General features: G+C 41.6%; 1 long non-coding RNA gene across 1 annotated transcript; it reads left to right on the forward strand.

The window, feature by feature from the left end:
• The first annotated feature begins 220 nt into the window (after positions 1 to 220).
• Positions 221 to 5,157, forward strand: LOC116983539. The gene is made up of 3 exons (XR_004414728.1): positions 221 to 239; positions 2,810 to 2,917; positions 4,981 to 5,157. It is a non-coding gene; the product is annotated as an uncharacterized LOC116983539 (long non-coding RNA).
• Positions 5,158 to 20,609: the final 15,452 nt, after the last annotated feature.

Raw genomic sequence — 20,609 nt, forward strand, 5'->3', positions numbered from 1 at the left:
AGAGACAGAGGTCTCTCCCTCCTCCATCTTGCAGAGACTGAGCCACGCCCACACTTCTGGGTCTTATAGTCCCTCCCCCCTCCCACCAGAAGGGACGTGGCCTTCATGGCGTGATTGACAGGAGAGAGAACCTCAACATTTTTTCAAACCCAAATAAATCTTTTATTTTTCATAGATGGGAAAAATTCTCAGCACCTGATGAGCAGAGGGGGACTCAAAGATGGCCAAAAATCACAGCCGTACGTGGTAGCATTTTTTCTAAAATCAATATAAAGCGCAAACAGGAAGTGGTCAAGATTAGACTTTTAATTATATAGAAGGCATGGGAACTTTAATTAGGCAAGGCAATGTTAATTAATTAAGGCAACTTTAATTAGACAAGGCAACTTTAATTAGACACGGCAACTTTAATTAGGCAAGGCAACTTTTAATTAGGCAAGGCAACTTTTAATTAGGCAAGGCAACTTTAATTAGGCAACACAGCTTTAGCATTTCCAAACCAAAGGCAACACAGCTTTAGCATTTCCAAACCAAAGGCAACACAGCTTTAGCATTTCCAAACCAAAGGCAATGCAGCTTTAGCATTTCCAAACCAAGGGCAACACAACTTTAGCATTTCCAAACCAAAGGCAACACAGCTTTAGCATTTCCAAACCAAAGGCAACACAGCTTTAGCATTTCCAAACCAAAGACAACACAGCTTTAGTATTTCCAAACCAAAGGCAACACAGCTTTAGCATTTCCAAACTATATTTTCAAACCACATTAAGGGCACTGACAGGTCATTAAAACCACTCACAGTTTAGAAGACATGTGTTCAGTGTTATTCACAGCTCAGACTGAGAGACGTGACCCTCTCGCTCCCCCATCTTGCAGAGACTGAGGCACTCAACACTTCCGGGTTTTATAGTCCCTCCGGAAGGGGCGTGGCCTTCAGCAGAGAGAATCTCACCATTTTTTAAACACAAATAACTCTTTTATTTTTCATCGATGGGAAAAATCCTCTTGTCCTGCGCAGCGGAGGGGGACTCTGAATAAGATGGCCAAACATCACAGCCGTAAGTGGCAGCGTTTTTCTAAAATCAATATACAGAACAACATGAAGTGGTCAAGATCAGACTTTGAGTAATATTGCAAAATAGTGCTTTTGACCATCTAACCTGATGTCCAGTGTAGTTATTGTAAATTTTGCTTGATTGTGCTCCTGTGAAAGGTTTTGGTGACGTTTTTATGATGTTAATAGATTTGTGCAAGTTGCCACGGCTGATAAATATCCGGGCCAATTTGGTATCAGGGAGTGGAAGTGATCTGACAACCTTATATTTCTTCCTTTACAATGGTTTCAAGCAGTAGTCATGTCTCCCTATGTGCTGCTTGCCGCTAGGCTTGGTGATTTGTCCATTGTTCCTCTGCTTTTCAATATTTTCCACTGACATTTTGAACTGTCACAGCCCTTTATTATTATGCTTTCCTTGTCAACTATAGGTCAATTCAATTATTTCCAACTCAACCATGCAAGAATCAGTGAGCAGAGGCCTGATGTGTAGTTGAATAGGACGAGCAAAGAATTAGATTAAGTCTCAAAGTTTCTCATGTAAAAGCACACAGTTATGTCCATATCTACATTCACTTGTTTGCAAAACAATCAGATAAGAATAATTGCACTTTTCAAAATTCCACACAAGGGGACAATTTACATGTAACCACAACAACTCAGTGTATCTAATCCTTCTATATAAGCACCTCCAACTCCGATCCTTTCAATGTTAAAGTTTTAAAACATATTGGTGATTTGTTCTGCACCTTTCCATACCTCTAGTTTCCCTCTCCACTGACTCTCAGACTGAAAAAGGGTCACGACCCAAGACGTCACCTATTCCTTTTCTCCAGAGATGCTGCCTGAGTCACGCCAGCATTTTGTGTCCATCTTTGGTGACATAAATATCAGCAATATTGACTTTGATTGAAGATCACTTGTTCTACATTAACGTGTATGAAGTGCCATGCTGCTGGCATTAGCATTCACTAAGGTTAGGAAATCTAAATAATATTTTCGAATTTGCTTGCACTTCCCTGTACAACTATGCCAGTAACTGCAAGGTGTAGGATTGGTCTTGATATTCATAGACACAAAAAACTGGAGTAATTCAGCGGGATAGGCAGCATCTTTGGAGAGAAGGAATTGGTGAAGTTTCGAGTCGAGACCCTTCTTCAGACTGGTTTGGAATAAGGGAAATAAAAGATATAGACGGTGATGCAGAGAGATAAAGAACAATGAGTGAAAGATATGCAAAAAAGTAACAATGATGAAGGAAACAGGCCATTGTAAGCTGTTTGTAGGGTGAAAATGAGAAGCTAGTGCAACTAGGGTGGGGGAGGGATAGAGGGAGAGGGAATGCCGGGGCTACCTGAAGTGAGAGAAATCAAAATTCATACCACTGGGTTGTAAGCTGCCCAAGCGAAATGTGTGATGCTGTTCCTCAAATTTGTGTTTAGCTTCATTCTGACAATGGAGGAGATCGAGGACATTCATAGGTCAGTTTTTAAGCTCTCTATCACTCCAGGCTCACACTTGTTTAATATTAACATTATTGAATGAATGAATGAATGAATGAATGAATGAATGAATGAATGAATGAATGAATGAATGAATGAATGAATGTTAGACTGAGGCAAAATAATTGACATACCTTGATGAATAAATTGCATGGTCTGCATAAAGGAGCGTCAGGATTATGATGTGCAGTGAACACGTGTCTGTCTTCTAAAGTAAACAAAGTATCTTCTTGTTCATTATTTTTTCTGGAAGGTGAGCATTGCTGACAAGACCAGCATTGCCCATCCTTAATGCCCTGCAGAGATACCATCTTGAACCGTGACAGTCGATCTGGTGAAAGTATCCCCACCGTGCCATTGGGTAATGTGTTTCAGAGCTTAATGCAGCATCAGTGAGGAACCTGCAATATATTTCCCAGTCAGAAATCACACTTCTTCTGAGTTTATTTATTAGATTTATTAACCACTTTCCTTCATGTAAAGCCACTGAGTTTACTTACATGAAGGCACTTCTGCCACATCAAATATGGGACACTCCTGTTGTGGACCTCTCTGGAACTCTCTGCCACAGAGGGTAGTCGAGGCCAGTTCATTGGCTATATTTAAGAGGGAGTTAGATGTGGCCCTTGTGGCTAAGGGGATCAGAGGGTATGGAGAGAAGGCAGGTACGGGATACTGAGTTGGATGATCAGCCATGATCATATTGAATGGCGGTGCAGGCTCGAAGGGCCAAATGGCCTACTCCTGCACCTAATTTCTATGTTTCTATGTTTCTATGAACCCATGAAATTGTAATGGAAGTAAATGATCCTCATTCTCGAGGGATAGGCACAGAGCCAGGAATCTACCGTAACTCTTGTGTTAATTTAGAAAATCGCACATATGGTGCATTAACCAGGATACTACCATTGCAATTAATTAACAAAGAAAGTGGCACTCTGATGGTTGATGCACTAGTTATAATAGTCCCTTTTTAAATCTGCTAATTATGCAATTCTCTGTTAACATTCTTTTGGGGTGCAATTCCATTGATTAACCAATTAAATGTGAAACTTGCACCATTTTAGCAAAGGATGTTTTCCCAATTGTACATTCACAATACTCCAGAAGTGGCAATTGCAATACAGCATACAGTGTATGGCCATGCACTTCGGTAGAAAGAATAAAGGCGTAGACTATTTTCTAAATGGGAAGAGGATTCAGAAATCGGAAATGCAAAGGGATTTGAGGGTGCTGGTGCAGGATTCTTAAAAGGTTAATTTGTAAGTTGAGTCAGTAGTAAGGAAGGCAAATGTAACGTTAGTACTCATTTCGAGAGGACTAGAATATAAATACAAGGAATACTGCGGCATTATAAGCACTGGTCAAACAGCATTGTCAAATGAATGAGATCCAGGACTTGCAGTGATTAAATAATGGGCCCCATATCTGATGAAGGATAGGCTGGCAATGGAGAGGGTCCAGAAGAGGTTTATGAGAATGATCCCAGGAATGATTGGGTTAACATATGAGGAGCGTTTGATGGCTCTGGGCCTGTACACACTATAGTTTAGAAGGATGAGGTGAGATCTCATTGAAACTTACCGAATAATGAAAGGCCAAGAGTGGATATGGAGAGGACATTTTCAGTAGTGGGAGAGTCTAGAACCAGAGGGCAAAGCCTCCATTTGAAAGAACATAGCTTTAGAAAGGAGAAGAGAGGGAATTGATTTAGCCAGAGGGTGGTGAATCTGTAAAATCCATTGCCAAAGATGTCTGTGGAGGCCCAGTCATTTCACAAGTTCACAAATTATAGGAGTAGAATTAGGCCATTCGGCCCATCGAGTCTACTCCGCCATTCAATCATTGATGATCTCTGCCTCCTCATCCTATTTTCCTGCCTTTTCCCTATAACCCGTGACACCCATTCTAATCAAAAATTTGTCTATCTCTGCCTTAAAAAATATCCACTGACGTAGCCTCCACTGCCCTCTGTGGCAATGAATTCCACAGATTAACTACCCTCTGATTAAAGAAGTTCCGCCTCACCTTTCTAAAAGAGCACCCGTAAATTCTGAGGCTATGACCTCTAGTCCTAGACTCTCCCACCAGTGGAAACATCCTTTCCACATCCACTCTATCTATGCCTTTCATTATTCTGTAAGTTTCAATGAGGTCCCTCCTCAACCTTCTAAACTCCAGCGAGTAGAGATTCAGTGCTGTCAAACGCGCATCATATACTAATTTGTTGCATTTGTTTTTTTACAGTGGAAATTGATAGGTTCTTGATTAGTAAGAGTGTCAAAGGTTATGAGGAGAGGGCAGGAGAATTGGGTTGATAAGGAAAAATAGATCAGCTCGATCAAATGGCAGAGCAAACTTAAATGGCTGAATGGCTTAATTCTGTTCTTATCATGAACTTATGATCTTGTAATCTTATTTCAGCTGGTGTTTGTACCACACAGTTATTTGGAACACTTTCCAACACCATTGCATCTGTTATGATATTGGATCATTGGAATCTTATATATATTGAATGGACGGAATTGCAACTAAGTTAGCAAGTTACAACTAAGGTTTTATATTTATTGCCAAAAACTTTCCACCAAACTGAACTCAACACTCAGTCAATTGTTGAAGCAATGTGTGTTGGCATCAATGTTCTTGGTTCACCTTGGCAAGTGTGATTAAGAGGTTCTTCAAGCAAACAGACAATGAATGCACTCCAATAACATTTCTGTGAAGCTTATAGCGTGACTGGATTTGTGATTAACGTTGAATGAGGGAAAATGTAACCTAAACATTTGGACATTGGTAGCAGTCTTTCCTGGAATGTAATACAATCATTTTGTTTCCCAGATCTGACAACAGATCAATTTCATAAGTGCGCAAAATGTATTGCCAATCATCTCGGTGCATTTTAAAGCCTGAAGTTACATGCCACAGAATTGGAGCAATGATACTGGCTTATTTACAGTTAGGGAACTTTGAAAAATTATCCATTGTGTGGAGTTTGTACGTTCTCCTTGTGATTGCCTAAGTGTTCTCTGGGTGCTCCAGTTTCCACTACATCCCAAAGATATGATGCAGGAAATAAATTTGACCACCTCGCCCCATCCTTGAAGACTGTCTAGGAAAGAACACGTATAGTTCATATTTGCTATAGATTATTGGCCGGCTCAAAGAAGGACATTTTCATGTCAGATTCAAACATTTGACATTCTATCTGATCTTACATTCCATACTTTTTGGCTTGTGTTGTCGATGATTTGGGATAATTTTGTCAATCAGCCATCGCTGATCTGAAGCCAGAGTAATCTAAATTTCAAACCACCCCAAGCAAGGGCAAGGCATAGAATGGGCCATGGATTGCCATGGATGTGGCCAAGTGTTGTAAACAGGAATAGTATAAGTTCATAGGTTCTAGGAGCAGAATTATCCCATTCAGCCCATCAAGTCTACACTGCCATTCAATCATGGGTGATCTATCTTTCCCTCTCAGCCCCATTCTCCTGCCTTCGCCCATAACCTCTGACACCCTTACTAATCAAGAATCTGTCAATCTCCGCCTTAAAAGGATTTGGCCTCCACAGATGTCTGTGGCAATGAATTCTACAGATTCACCACCTTCTGACTGAAGAATTTCCCCCTCATCTCCTTTCTAAAAGTATGTCCCTTTTATTCTGAAGCTATGACCTCTGGTCCTAGACATTCCCACCAGTGGAAACATTGTCTTCACATTCACTCTATCCAGGCCTTTCACTGTTTGATAACTTTCAATGAGGTCCCCCACATCCTTCGCAACTCCAGTGAGTAGAGGCCCAGTGCCATCAAACGCTCATCATACAGTATGCTAACCCAATCATTCCTTGGGTCATTCTCAAAAACCTCCTCTGGACCCTCTTCAACACGAGCACGTCCTTACTCAAGTATGGAGCCCAAAACTGCTCACAGTATAGATAGATGGTTGAATGGACATTATGGACCAAAAGGCCCACGTGTCCCATGATAGTCTGATATACAGTTTCAACAGCTTTCCAATTGTCCCAAATTGTATATTGATATCTTGTTCCATTACAGAGCTACATGGAAGATATTTTTATTATTGTGTAAGTTCTTGAATATTTTTAGCTGAAAATGAATGCAGGCTTCTTTTAGCTTGCTGTTTGCTGAATTGGTATGCCTTAAATGCACCATAATCATAATATTGATATTGAATAAATATTGCCCCATTGGCAGTGAAGCCACACTCAAATTGGAGGAACAACAGCTCACATTTCGCTTAGGCAACTTACAGCCCAGTGGTATAAATATTGACTTCTCTAACATCAATTAACTCTTGCATCCCCTCCCTCTCTGTCCCTCTCCCACCCTATTTGTCGTACTAGTTTCACTGTCATCCTGGTGAGTTTTACATCCTGTATAGCTCGTTATCCAGCCCACAGCCACCATTGGCCCATCGTGGGCTCCACCTTTCCTTGATCATCGTAACTTATGGAACATCTTTCATTCATTTGTTATATATTTGTCATTCTCTTTCCCTGACTCTCAGTTTGAAGACGGGTCATCTATTCATTTCCTCCAGAGATGCTGCATGACCCGCTGAATTACTCCAGCTTTTTTGTGTCTATCCTCTAATATTTTAGACTATTCAAATCACATTAAACACCTGAATAAGATGACATCTCAAAGTTTATGTCTTGTTGCTCAAAGAAAAAAAAAACACTTCCCCCTGAAATTGGACTGAGAAATAATTAAACTGATCTTTGTCCTTGTGAAAATAGTAAAGTAAATAGATGTTGCAGATTTAACATATGGTGAAATTGAGCAGATGTTCGGAGCCAGGAGCACAAATCATCTGGATAAGCTTGAAGTAAACAGCTGCTAACCTTTCTAATCTGCTTATCCTTGCACAGTCCATTGGTCACTTTGAGCAACTGTACAGATTGTTTTTTTCCCCACTTACCTTTGATGTTGTGTAATCAAAAACACAGGATCATTCTCACTAACAAACCCACAAGCCAATCTCCGGGGCAGCCTCCAAGCCATCTCTTTGTGACACGTTAGTGCCCCCTGCTGAACGTTAAAAAGGCATCACTAAATCAAATCTAACAACACAAAGATTTCATCCATCCTTTCCAATGCACCTTCTCCCATTGAAACTTCAACAACAAACAAACAGGACCAATTTCACAAGCTTTGCTTCTATTTTTTTATCTATTCATAACTTCTAGGAGTAGAATTAGGCCAGTCAGCCCAACAAATCTACTCCGCCATTCAATCATGGCTGATCTATCTATCTTTCCCTCTCAACCCCATTCTCCTGCCTTCTCCCTATAACACCTGAGCTGACCTACGTTTTATTCCCCACTTATAACAGACAAAGCAGCATTCTTCCACAGGTTGGGGTGGCACAGTGGCGCAGTGATAGAGATGCTGCCTTACAGCGCAGAGACTTGGTTCGATCCTGACTACGGGTGCTATCTGTTTGAAGTTTGTGCGTTCTCCCTGTGACCGCGTGGGTTTCCTCTGGGTGCTCCAGTTTCGTCCCACACCCCAAAGGCGCACAGGTTTGTAGGTTAATTGGCTTCAGTAAATTTTCCATAGTGTGTAGGATAGTGTTAGTGAACAGGATGATTGCTGGTTGGCACAGACCTAGTGGGTTGAGGTACCTGATTCCACATTGTATCTCTAAAGTATAAAGTCTAAAGGTTTACAAGGAAACAACTGTAACCACTGCGCCATCTGACTGACTTCAACAAATAAATACAACATGAAAGAGAGAGAGCAATATAATGACATGGTAGCTTTCAAGACCTCTGCACCTTCCAGTGAAGGAGGTACTTCTGTTAACATGCTCTATTGTGGGAAGTATTATTGACAGCTTGAGTGTAGTAAGCCATAGTGATTATCTATGGATTCACCAGATTACGTTTTTTGCTTCTTTTGACAACACAGAAGGAGGCTATTCAGCCTATTGAGTACAGGCCAGTTCCCGGCATAACTTTCCCTTGGCCCCATTTCCTTATCTCTTTTGATGGCTCTGGGCCTATATTCGTTGGTTTAGAAGGATGAGAGGGTGGTCTCATTGAAGCCTACCGAATAATGAAAGGCCTGGATGGAATGGATCTGCAGAGGATGTTTCCACTAATGGGAGAGTCCGGGAGCAAAGGGCACAGCTTCAGAATAAAAGAACGTACCTTTAGAATGCAGATGATGAGGAATTTCTTCTCCGAGAGGGTGGTGAATCTATGAAATTCATTGTCACAGACGGCTGTGGAGACCAGGTCATTGGGCATTTTTAAAGTTGAGATTGATAGATTCTTGATTAGTAAGGGCATCAAAGGTTACAGGAATAAGGCAGGTGAATGGTATTGAGAGGGAAAAATAGATCAGCCATGATGAACAATAGACAATAGGTGCAGGAGTAGGCCATTCGGCCCTACGAGCCAGCACCGCCATTCAATGTGAACATGGCTAATCAACCACAATCAGGACCCCGTTCCTGCCTTCACCCCATATCCCCTGACTCCGCTATCTTTAAGAGCCCTATCTAGCTCTCTCTTGAAAGTATCCAGAGAACTGGCCTCCACCGCCATCTGAGGCAGAGAATTCCACAGACTCTCAACTCTCTGTGTGAAAAAGTGTTTCCTCATCTCCTTTCTAAATGGCTTACCCCTTATTCTTAAACTGTGGCCCCCTGGTTCTGGATTCCCCCAACATCGGGAACATGTTTCCTGCCTCTAGCGTGTGAAGAAGGGTTTCGGCCCGAAACGTCGCCTATTTCCTTCGCTCCATAGATGCTGCTGCACCCGCTGAGTTTCCCCAGCAATTTTGTGTACCTTAATAATCTTTTATGTTTCAATAAGATACCCTCTCATCCTTCTAAATTTCAGAGTATACAAGTCCAGCCACTCCATTCTCTCAGCATATGACAGTCCCGCCATCCCGGAATTAACCTTGTGAACCTACGCTGCACTCCCTCAATAGCAGAGGTCAAATGGCAGAGCAGACTCAATGGACCGAATGGAATAAATCAGCTCCTATGTCTTCTGGTCTTATCATTCTCCTGTAATTCTTTCTCACACACGTCCATCAATTACTGTTTGAATCTTTTGATTTAGTTTAGTTTGGAGATACAGCATGGAAACTAGCCATTCGACCCACCGAGTCCACACCAACCACCGATCCTCGCACACTTACTCTCTCCTACACACACTCGGTTCAATACCAAACCAATTACCCTACAAACCTGTACATCTTTGGAGTGTGGAGGAAACTGGAGATCTCAGAGAAAACTCGGCTGATGCCGCAGCATCTATGGAGCAAAGGAAATAGGCAACGTGTCAGACCGAAACCCTTCTTCAGAAGGAATGATAGTTAGACAATGTTGCTTTACTGATAAGCCATGATAAAAATCAATGGAGCCACATGTTTGCGAAGGTGAATATTTAACCTGATCTCATATGCTCCAGTCATAGAGCTGTATAACATGGAACCAGGTCCTTCAGCCCAGCTAGTCCCTGCCAGCCAAGTTGGCTGGCTGGGCTAGTCCCATTTGCCTCCATTTGGCCCGTAATCCTCTGAACCTTCGGATCCATATATCTGTCAAAACCTCTATTAAGAGTCATTGTTGCATCAGCTTCTATATCTCTGGCAACTAATTCCAGATATAGACTAGGGATAAATTTCAAGGGATGTACAGGAAGGAACTGCAAATGCTGGGTTACACCGAAGATAGGCATAAAATTCTGGAGTAGCTCAGCGGGTCAGGCAACATCTCTGGAGAAAGGAATAGGTGACGTTTTGGGTCAAGGCCCTTCTTCAGACTGGATTCTGAACCCTTCTTCAGACTTCAGATGAGTCTGAATAAGGGTCATCATTCAAAACGTCACCTATTCCTTTTCTCCAGAGATGCTGCCTGACCCGCTGAGTTACTCCAGCATTTTACGTCTAATTTACTGGCATTCCAGGGATAAATTTCAAGGTTTTGGCCGATGGTGAACGGATATAACAATGTTCCTGATTGTACACTGTTCTTGCCAAAACTGGTTGCAGTGCACAAAGAAGAAATGGAATAACCCAACAATAAAATTAAATAACACAACTTCCCAGTGTTAAAATGGAATAATATAGACACTGTCCAGAGATGAAATTCAGTGCAAAACTGCAATGGATAATTGGTCAATGCTGACTCTGAACAAACAGTTTTTAAACTGTATAATAGATATTATTCCAAGTGAAATGGAATAATTATCAGTGATCAATTATAAAATAGAATGGCAGATACTGTCAGATGTTCAAATGAGAAATAGAAAGTATTTAATGCTGAAACTGAGTAATAAATAATATCCTGTCCAGAAATTAAATAAAAGAGATCACCATAAAGTGAACGAGGATAACAAACACTGCCAAATGTTAAAACCAAATAACAATCACCGACAATTGATAAATAACAGACATTCCTCCAAATTATAATTGCCCATGATTAAAACTGAATGGCAAAGATTTCCAACTCATTAAATTGAATAAAGCACTTTGCACAGGGTCAAACTAAGAATACTGCTATGTCCAATACCCGAGCCAAATCTGATTAACACTGTCCAATGATTTAACAGAATAGGTGACAACTGCTCAATAATGAAATTGGACAGTAACACCAGGCAAAGATGAAAGTGAATAGCATATTCTGACAAGTAATGAAACGTAATCTTCCCAAATTTGGAACACCACCAAATTAAGACATTTTAAAAAGGAACAAAGGTCAGTGCTCAGGCGAAATAACAGACATCGTGCCAGGATGGAACTGAGCAAGTATACTGATAGAAACATAGAAACATAGAAATTAGGTGCAGGAGTAGGCCATTCGGCCCTTCGAGCCTGCACCGCCATTCAATATGATCATGGCTGATCATCCAACTCAGTATCCCGTACCTGCCTTCTCTCCATACCCTCTGATCCCCTTAGCCACCAGGGCCACATCTAACTCCCTCTTAAATATAGCCAATGAACTGGCCTCGACAGCCCTCTGTGGCAGGGAGTTCCAGAGATTCACCACTCTCTGTGTGAAAAAAGTTCTTCTCATCTCGGTATCTCATCTGATGATGATAATAATATAATAATAGATCACTGATAAATAAGCGACACTGCACAGAATAGAAATGGAAGAGTTGACAATGTACAGAGAGGAAACAAGGATCAGTTTCATCCAGGGCTGGAACTGACAAAAAGACTCAGCCCTAAAATGAAACTGATTAATAGAAACTGTCCAGCAAAGATACTGATACCATCAATAAACAAAGACCAATGATGCAACTCTATAACAGACTCTATCCAATGGTGAAATCTAACAATGGAGCCAGTTAAATGATTAAACAGGGAAACATACGCTACCCAGTGATAATACTAGAGTCATAGAGGTAGACATCATGGAAACAAGTCTTTCAGGCCAACTCATTCAAGCCACCAAACCTGCCGACCCGAGCTAGACCCATCTGCCTACATTTGGCTTATACTCCTCGAAACCATTCCGACCCATGAACCTGTCCAAATGTATTTGCAATTGTACCCAACACTACCACTTCCTTTGATGGCTCCCTCCACATATGCAATATCCACAATGTGAAAAAGTTCTCCTTAAGCTTGCCTTTAAATATTTTTTCACATTTTTCACTCAAAAGCTCGGTACACGTGACAATAAACTAAACTATTTCCCATCTCACCTTAAATATATGCCCTTCTGACTCCCCTACCATGGGGGAAAAAACATAACCATTCAACGTATCTGTGCCCCCTATCATTGTATAAACCTTTAGAAGGTCACCCTTCAACCTCCGACATGTCAGAGTAAAAAGCCCCAGCTTATTCAGCTTCTTGTTATAACTCAAGCAACTCCGCTCCTGGTACTACATGACAGTAAGTGCCCCATGGCAACAGAACTGGGAGGGCTTGAGTTACAAGCAGAAACTGCCCAATGCAGTCACAAAATCTCAGGCAATGCTCAATGCCAAAACTAAATAGCAGACACTAGACAATGATGCAACTACATATCAGACACTGGCTAGAGCAACAAGACAATCACAGGCTGCGCGCAACATTGAAATTGGATAATAGACACTGTTGAATGCTGAAAACAAATAACACACCTTGCCCAATGCCGAAAGTGAATATCGGACAAAAAGCAACGATAACATGCACAGATGCTGGAACTAAATAGCAGGTGCTACTCAGGATTTCAATCAGAAATATAGACAATACCCAGTGATGAAACAAAATAGCAGACACTGTTCTGTAATGAAATGTAATAATAGAGCACCGTACCTGCTGAAGCTGAAACTCAGTCACTGCTCAGCGATAAATGGGAATGACAAGCACTGTCCATTGGTGCAACAGGTACAGTTCAGTGATGGAAGTGAATAAATGGCATTTGTCCAATGGCGAAATTAAATAACAGATACCAGCAGGAATAACACTGATACAATACCCTGCCTGTTGATGAAACATAACAACACAGAGCATCCGATACCAAAACAGAGTACCAGACATTGGTGATGAAACAGAGTAACAATGATGAAACTGAGTAAAAGTAACTGCTTGATGCTGCAGCTGAATAATAGGCAGTGGCAGGCTTTGACACAGAATGCGGGATATAGCTCATTGATGGAACAGAATAACAGGGCGGCACAGTGGCGCAGTGGCAGAGTTGCTGCCTTGCAGCTCCAGAGACCCAGGTTCGATCCTGACAATTGGTGCTTGTCCCGTTTTCTCTGGGATCTACCGTTTCCTCCCAAACTCCAAAGACTTACAGGTAAATTGTCCCTCGTGTGTGTGTAGGATAGCGTTTGTGTGCAGGGATAGCTGGTCAGTGTGGACTTGGTGGGCTGAAGAGCCTGTTTCCATGCAGAATCTCTAAACTAAACTAAATTAAACTAATCTAAACTAAACTAAATAGACACGGTTCAGAATTATAACTAAGACCAGATAGAGACTGACCATGGAAACAAAAAGCAGAAACTACCCCATTATTAAGCTGAACAACAGACAATTGATGGGTCAGTGATGGAGAGAATCAACATCTTCAAATTCCTGGCGTGCATATCTCTGAAGATCTGTCCTGGACCCAGCAATCACAAAGAAAGCCCATCAACGCCTCTGCTTCCTTAGAAGATTGAGGAGATTTGGTATGTAGAAGAATACACTTGAGCTTCTACAGGTGTTTGGTAGGGAACATATTAACTGGTTGCACCAAGGCCTGGTTTGGCAACACGAACGCCCAGGAATGAAGGAGGTTGCAAAAAGTGGAGAACACTGCCCGGTCCATCACAGGTAATGGCCTCACCACCATTGAAGGATCATCAAGGACCCACACCACACTGGCCACACTCTCATTTCACTCCTGCTATCAGGAAAATGACATGGGAGCCTGAACACCATAACTTCCAGGTTTAGGAGCAGCTTCTGCTCAACAACCATCAGGCTGTTGAACCCAATGAGCTCCAATAAAACTACAAATTGCTTGATTGCACCTGGAGCTCCAGGCTTTGTTTATATATTACACTGTATTGTTTTTTTTTCTTAATTTATCGAACTTCTTGATGTTTCTTATGGTATCTACTGAGTACTGTGTTTACATACCTATAATGGTGCTGCAAGAAATAATTTAATTGTTCCATTTTGGGACATACGGCAATAAAACTCTCTTGCCTCTCTTGATGGAACTAACCGATCCCAAGCACAAAACTAAATAAGAGCTAAGAATCAAGTTTAATTGCAGTATTACAAAAAATGGAACAATGAAATTATTACTTGCAGCTGCATAACAGTATTTTACAGGCCTGTAAACAGAGTATTCACAGTTAACATAATAAACATTAAAAAATTAATAATTTAAAAAAATACAATACTAGTGCAAAAAAGTCCAAAGTCCTTAGTACAACAAAGATAGTTCATAGTTCATAGCTAAGTTAGTATTTTGCAGTGTTCACGAGCCTCGTGATTGTGGGGAAAACCTGTTCTTGAACCTGGAGGTCAAGGTTTTCAGACTCCCATACCTTCTTTCCAAATGGCAGGAATGAAATGAGAGCATGGCCAGGGTGGCTTGGGTCTCTGATGATGCCTGCTGTCTTCTTGAGGCAGCATATCCTGTGGAACCCATCAGTGATAATATGGGATACTGTGCAGGCATTGTTCCCTGCTGAGTAAGTAACATACACTCTCTGGCGATGAAAGGAAATAAGAGATACTGTTCACTGTTGAAACTGAGTGATAGGTATTTGCCAATAGTGAAACTTAGGAACATAGAGCCAGAATGAGATGGACATTGAATGCAGAGTGACAGCTACTCTGCTTCATCTTGGGACAGTCTCTGCTATTCATTTTCATCATTGGGCAATCATGTTATTCAATTCCGAAAATTCAGTAGGGTCTGTTACTGCGTTTCATCATTGGATAGTATCTGTTCAGTTCAATCATTGGTCAGTAAAAGTAATTTAGTTCCATCCTTGGATAGGCCTGTTGTTGGGCACTATCTGTTTATTGATGACATTATTGGACAACACTGCACATACCAATGTCTCATTGAATAATTTCAGCCATACAGTTTCAAATTCGAGCAACGCTTTTTTTTCAATTGCATCATTGAACAATGATCGTTGGTATAATTTCATCACCGAGCAGTTTTTGCTTTTCAATCTTACTAATGCCTTTAACTGAGTTTCATCAACTGGACTGCAGCTAAAATTCATTTTCAGCCTTTAGCTCTGGAAAGCTTCAATGTTCCTGTTTCTAATGAACAGAGTCCGCTTTGCTATTTTCTGACGATAGGAAGTTATAGGTCTGAAGAAGGGTCTCGACCCAAAATGTCGGCAATTCCTTCTCTCCATAGATGCTGCCTCACCCGCAGAATTTCTCCAGCATTTTGTGTCTACCTTTGTTATTCTCTTATTTAGCCAGCCTCTGTAATGAGCTTCACTTTCAGGCATTATATGCGTTCAGTTTCAGCATTAGACTGTGTTTCATCACCACCAAGTGCAGTCTATATTTATGTCTGCAACCCGACTGTTAATATTTTGTTTTGGAAGCACGGAAGCCTCTGAGCTCGGCTATGAAGACTGGAGGGTCAAGGAGGAGGGAGCCGCTGGTGACGGTGGATGAGAGGAGTGGGCCAGCAGAAGAAGGACTGGGGTATTGCCTCCATCACCTTCAAGCCTGACTGCAGGAGGCGCCCCGGGACACAAAGGTGGTCAGGTGAGGAGAGAGTTGTTGGTTTGTAGGCCATGCTGTTCGAGGTGTAGGAGGTGGCCCTGCAGCAGCTTGGGACTTGCCCAGGCTTAACTCCAACATTCAAACTCCATACAAATAGTATCAAACGTTTGTGTCAAGTTTCAGCAACTTACCAGTCCCTGATTTTCCATGTGATCACTGGTACTATCTGTTTCTCTTCTTCGTTAGTGAACAGTGTCGTTTTTTCACTTCTGTCATTCAGCTGTGTCTGTTATATAACTCTATGATGGCATTGAATAACAAACCCTCTCCAGTGCTGAAGCTGAATAAGAAATACTGCTCAATGATGAAATTATATCACAGGCCACTGCACAATGATGAAAACACAATAACAAACACTTTTCAAATGCAGAAACCAAATAACAAGCAGCAGGCAATGATGAAGTATAATCACCGACATTGTCCAAGGATGAAACTAAGTTAAGATGTTGCACAAGGCTGAAGCTGAATAACATCTACTATCCCAAGATGAAACTGGGCAGCAGAGACCATCTGATGGTGAAACAAAATTTAGGACATATAGCAAAGATGACAATGTAATCACTGGCACTGCCCAATCATGAAACTAAATAAAGGGAAATCCATGGTCATGAAATTGAACAACAGTTACTGTCCAACACTGAAACCGATGAACAGATATTGCCCAAATGAATAACAGTGACCATCCTGTGATGCAGTTCAATAACTCACCATTCATTCAACACTTAGGGCGGCATAGTGGCGCAGCGGTAGAGTCGCTGCCTTACAGCTCTTGCAGCGCCAAACACCCGGGTTTGATCCCAACTACGGGTGCTGTCTGTACAGAGTTTGTACATTCTTCCTATGACCACGTGGGTTTTCTCCGAGATCTTTCCTCCCACACATCAAAGTCGTACAGGTTTGTCGGTTAATTGGTATGGTAAATGTAAAAATTGTCCCTATTGTGTGTAGGATTGTGTTAATGTGTGGGATTGCTGGGCGGCACTGACCCAGTGGATCGAAGGGGCCTGTTTCAGCACTGTATCTCTAGCACAAAGGCACAAAGTAGGCGAATAAATGATGAAAGTGAATGTCAGACATGCTCCAATGATGGAACAATGCATTGGGCTGAATAACAACCATCTCAAATGATGAAAATGAAAAAGAATCAAACAATGAAAGTTGAAGACAGTCAGGATGCAAAGGTGAATTTGAACACCACCAATTAATGAAACACAATAACAGTCTCTATTCAGAGCTGAAATTGCAAAGCAGGAATGCTCAAATGTAACTACATCACAGACTCTGCTCACCAATTAATAACAGTCACAAGAACTGCATATGCTGAAATTTAGTTTTTGCTTAGTTGAGAGATGCAGCACGGAAACCAGCCTTTCGGCCCACTGAGTCTGCGCTGATCAGCGATCCCTATAAACTAGCACTATCCCTCCACACTAGGGACGATTTACAATTTTGTACCAAAGTCGATTCAACAAACCTGCACGTCTTTGCAGTCTGGAAGGAATCTGGAGCACACAGGGTAAACCAATGCGGTCACGGGGAGAATGTACAAACTCATTACAGACAGCACCCGTAGTCAGGATTGAATCCGGGTCGATGGCGCTGTAAGGCAGCACTCCACCACTGCGCCAACGTGCCACCGCCAATCTTGAGTAAAACTCGGTGCTGAAGTAACATTTTGGATCTGAAGAAATGCCCCAACCCAAAACATCACCTATCCATTCCCTGTACAAATACTATCTGATCTCTTGGGTTACTCCAGCACCTTTGAATTTTACTAATGAATAACAACAGTGGTGAAAATGAAGTGAAAAGGGCCATGATCGAGTGGCGATTCTGAATAACAAAAACTGTTCGGTCCTGAAACTGAATGAAATACTGCCCATTGATGAATCTTATGAAAATAATCTTCATAAGTTCATAAATTCATAAGTCACAAGCCATTCAGTCCATTGAGTCTACTTCACATTCAATCATGGCTGATCTATCTTTCCCTCCCAACCACATTCTCCTGCCTTCTCCCCATACCGCTTGATATCCCAACTATTCGAGAATCAATCTATCTCTGCCTTAAAAATACCCAATGACCTAGCCTACACAGCCGTCTGTGGCAATGAGTTTCACAGATTCACCACCCTCTGACTTAAGAAATGACCTACCATCTGGATTGGCGCTGCTTTTCCTGCCGGCCACCGGCCAGAGCTTCAGCGGCAGCGCAGGATTCAATCGCGAAGCAGGCGATGGCTTATCGGGTATCGCCGTCTTGAGGCTCCGGAGTGTTGGGCCAGCTGACTAGAACAACATGGAGCTGTGGTTTGCAGGCAGGAGCAGTGCTGACTTTTAACATCGTGGAGCCTGGGATCTTTGCCGAGGATCACCAGTGTTGGAGCTCCATCCAGCTCGGCCTGTGGACTTCGGGAGCCGCGGTCTCTGGCAGGAAGTGGCCGATTCGGAAACTCCAAGCCGCTGAGAGTGTTCTCTGTTCCGACGCCGGAGCTCCGATCATCCCGGCGAGAGGGCCTGAAACATCGGGCCGCCCGTAGCGATGACTGTGGAGAGCCCAAAGGTCCCAACCAAGGGTGAACAAAGAGGAAGAGGACTGAACTTTATTGTCTTCCCTCACGGTGGGAAACGTTGATTCTGCTGTTTGGGGATGTTCATGTTAAATTCTATCGTGTGTTGTGTTCTTTTTATTCGTATGGCTGTATGGTAATTCAAATCTCACTGTACCAATTGGTGCATGTAATAATAAATGTCTCTTGAACTTTTGAACTTGAACTCTTGAACATTTTCAGACACAAATGAAACCACCTAGATATTTGTTTTATGATGGAGGATGTTGGGGTAAACTTGCAAAAGACCACAGTCTTAATTACCTTAGAGGGAACATACTCTTTTGAGTGATTGATGAACAGATGCATTCAAAGACCATTACAGAGAATATAAATATAAATATACATATATATACACATATGCATATGAAATTGCAGCTACAGGCAAGCATAAGTTCACCAGAGTTTAAAGACCATGTTAGTTCATGGGCAATTAGAATATTTGAGATCATGCAATTCTATTGCAATGTCTTGTAATATTTTATGCTTACATTGCATATTATGTTAGTTCCAGTATTTAATTAGTGTTTATAACTATTTCACAGAACAACAATTCTAGGTAGGTTTGCTCTGGAGTCATAGCTCATTGTAGCCTATCAAAATAATTGCAGGCCAAATGTAGAGAATAAGTTGCAAATAGAACTCCCTATATTGCCCAGAATATAAACTTAATCATAGACACCTTCTGATGATGAACTTGAAGAGCAGGCAATATCTAGTGTTGAAACAGTTATCACAGATGACATGACGGATCACAGATCACGAAGTGAAAGGCTTGGATCGATTGGATATGGAGAGGACGTTTCTATTAGTGGGAGAGTCCAAGACTAGAGGACATATCCTGAGAATTAAAGGACGTTCCTATGGGAAGGAGATGAGTAGGAATTTCTTTAGTCAGAGGGTGGTGAACCTGTGGAATTATTTGCCACAGAAGGCAGTTGTGGCCAAATCAATGGATATTTTTAAGGCAGCATAGATAGATTCTTGATTGCTACTGGTGTCAGGGTTTATGGGAAGAAGGCAGGAGAATGGGGTTAGGAGGGAGAGATAGATCAGCCATGATTGAATGGCAGAATAGACTTGATGGGCCACATGGCCTAATTTTGCTCCTATCACTTGACATGACCTTATGACACCTGTTACTGTAACTGATTATGAGATAATGCACAGTATTGAAAGGGTACAATGGATATTCCCAGTCATAATTCCAAAAAAAGACAATATTCAGGACATTGTATGATGGACAACCGATATGAATAACAGGTCGCTGTCCAGTGCTGAAACTGAATACCAGGCTCTCTCCAATGGGTGTAACTGAATACCAGGCACTATATGCAGTAGAATCTGAATCTGAGACATTGTCCTATTTGGTAAATATTATGACCAGAATCCCTTTAACAGGAAAAGTGCAGTATTCAAACACAGCAACAAAATAGGATTACATGGTACCTTCAACATCAAGTCATGTGGTTCATAGTAGTACCAGTGAATGAGATTTGAACCTAAGCCATATATAAATCAAGGTAAGTATATTTTATGGGTTTCCTTAAGGAACAGACAGTTTAGTAGGCTGTTAAACATGGAAAAGGGGTTCCAGAGCCACTGTGCTGCCAGCTGAAAGATTGGTAAATATTGGTGGCATGATTGAAATGGAATTGTAAAAGGTGTCTGAGGGTTCTGAGTGTTGAAGAGGTTGCAGATATTGAGTGGCTAAGAATCTCAAACCAAGGATGGGAAATGTAATATTGTGATTTTCCAATGTAGCTTAATGCACACAAGGGTAGTGGTTGAGTATGATTTAGATGCCACGGTCTTGTGTTGAAACCCTTGTGTACAGATGATATCTCCTACTGAAGCTCAGTGGCAGACATTACTCTGCGTAAAAACACAGCAGCTGAAAAAGAGTTCTACAGTTAGTATTACCCAATGCTAACATTCAATGAAACCTACAGTAAGCAAAAAAACCTTACAATATACATTCACAAGTTCACAAGTTATAGGAGTAGAATTAGGCCATTTGGTCCATCAAATCTACTCTGCCATTCAATCATGGCTGATCTCTGCCTCCTAATCCCATTTTCCTGCCTTCTACCCACAACCCTTGTCACCCATTCTAATCAAGAATTTGTCTATCGTGCCTTAAAAATATCCACTGACTTGGCCTCCACAGCCCTCTGTGGCAATGAGTTCCACAGATTAACT

Source organism: Amblyraja radiata, chromosome 18 (assembly GCF_010909765.2).
Source record: "Amblyraja radiata isolate CabotCenter1 chromosome 18, sAmbRad1.1.pri, whole genome shotgun sequence".
In the NCBI taxonomy this organism is placed as follows: domain Eukaryota; kingdom Metazoa; phylum Chordata; class Chondrichthyes; order Rajiformes; family Rajidae; genus Amblyraja; species Amblyraja radiata.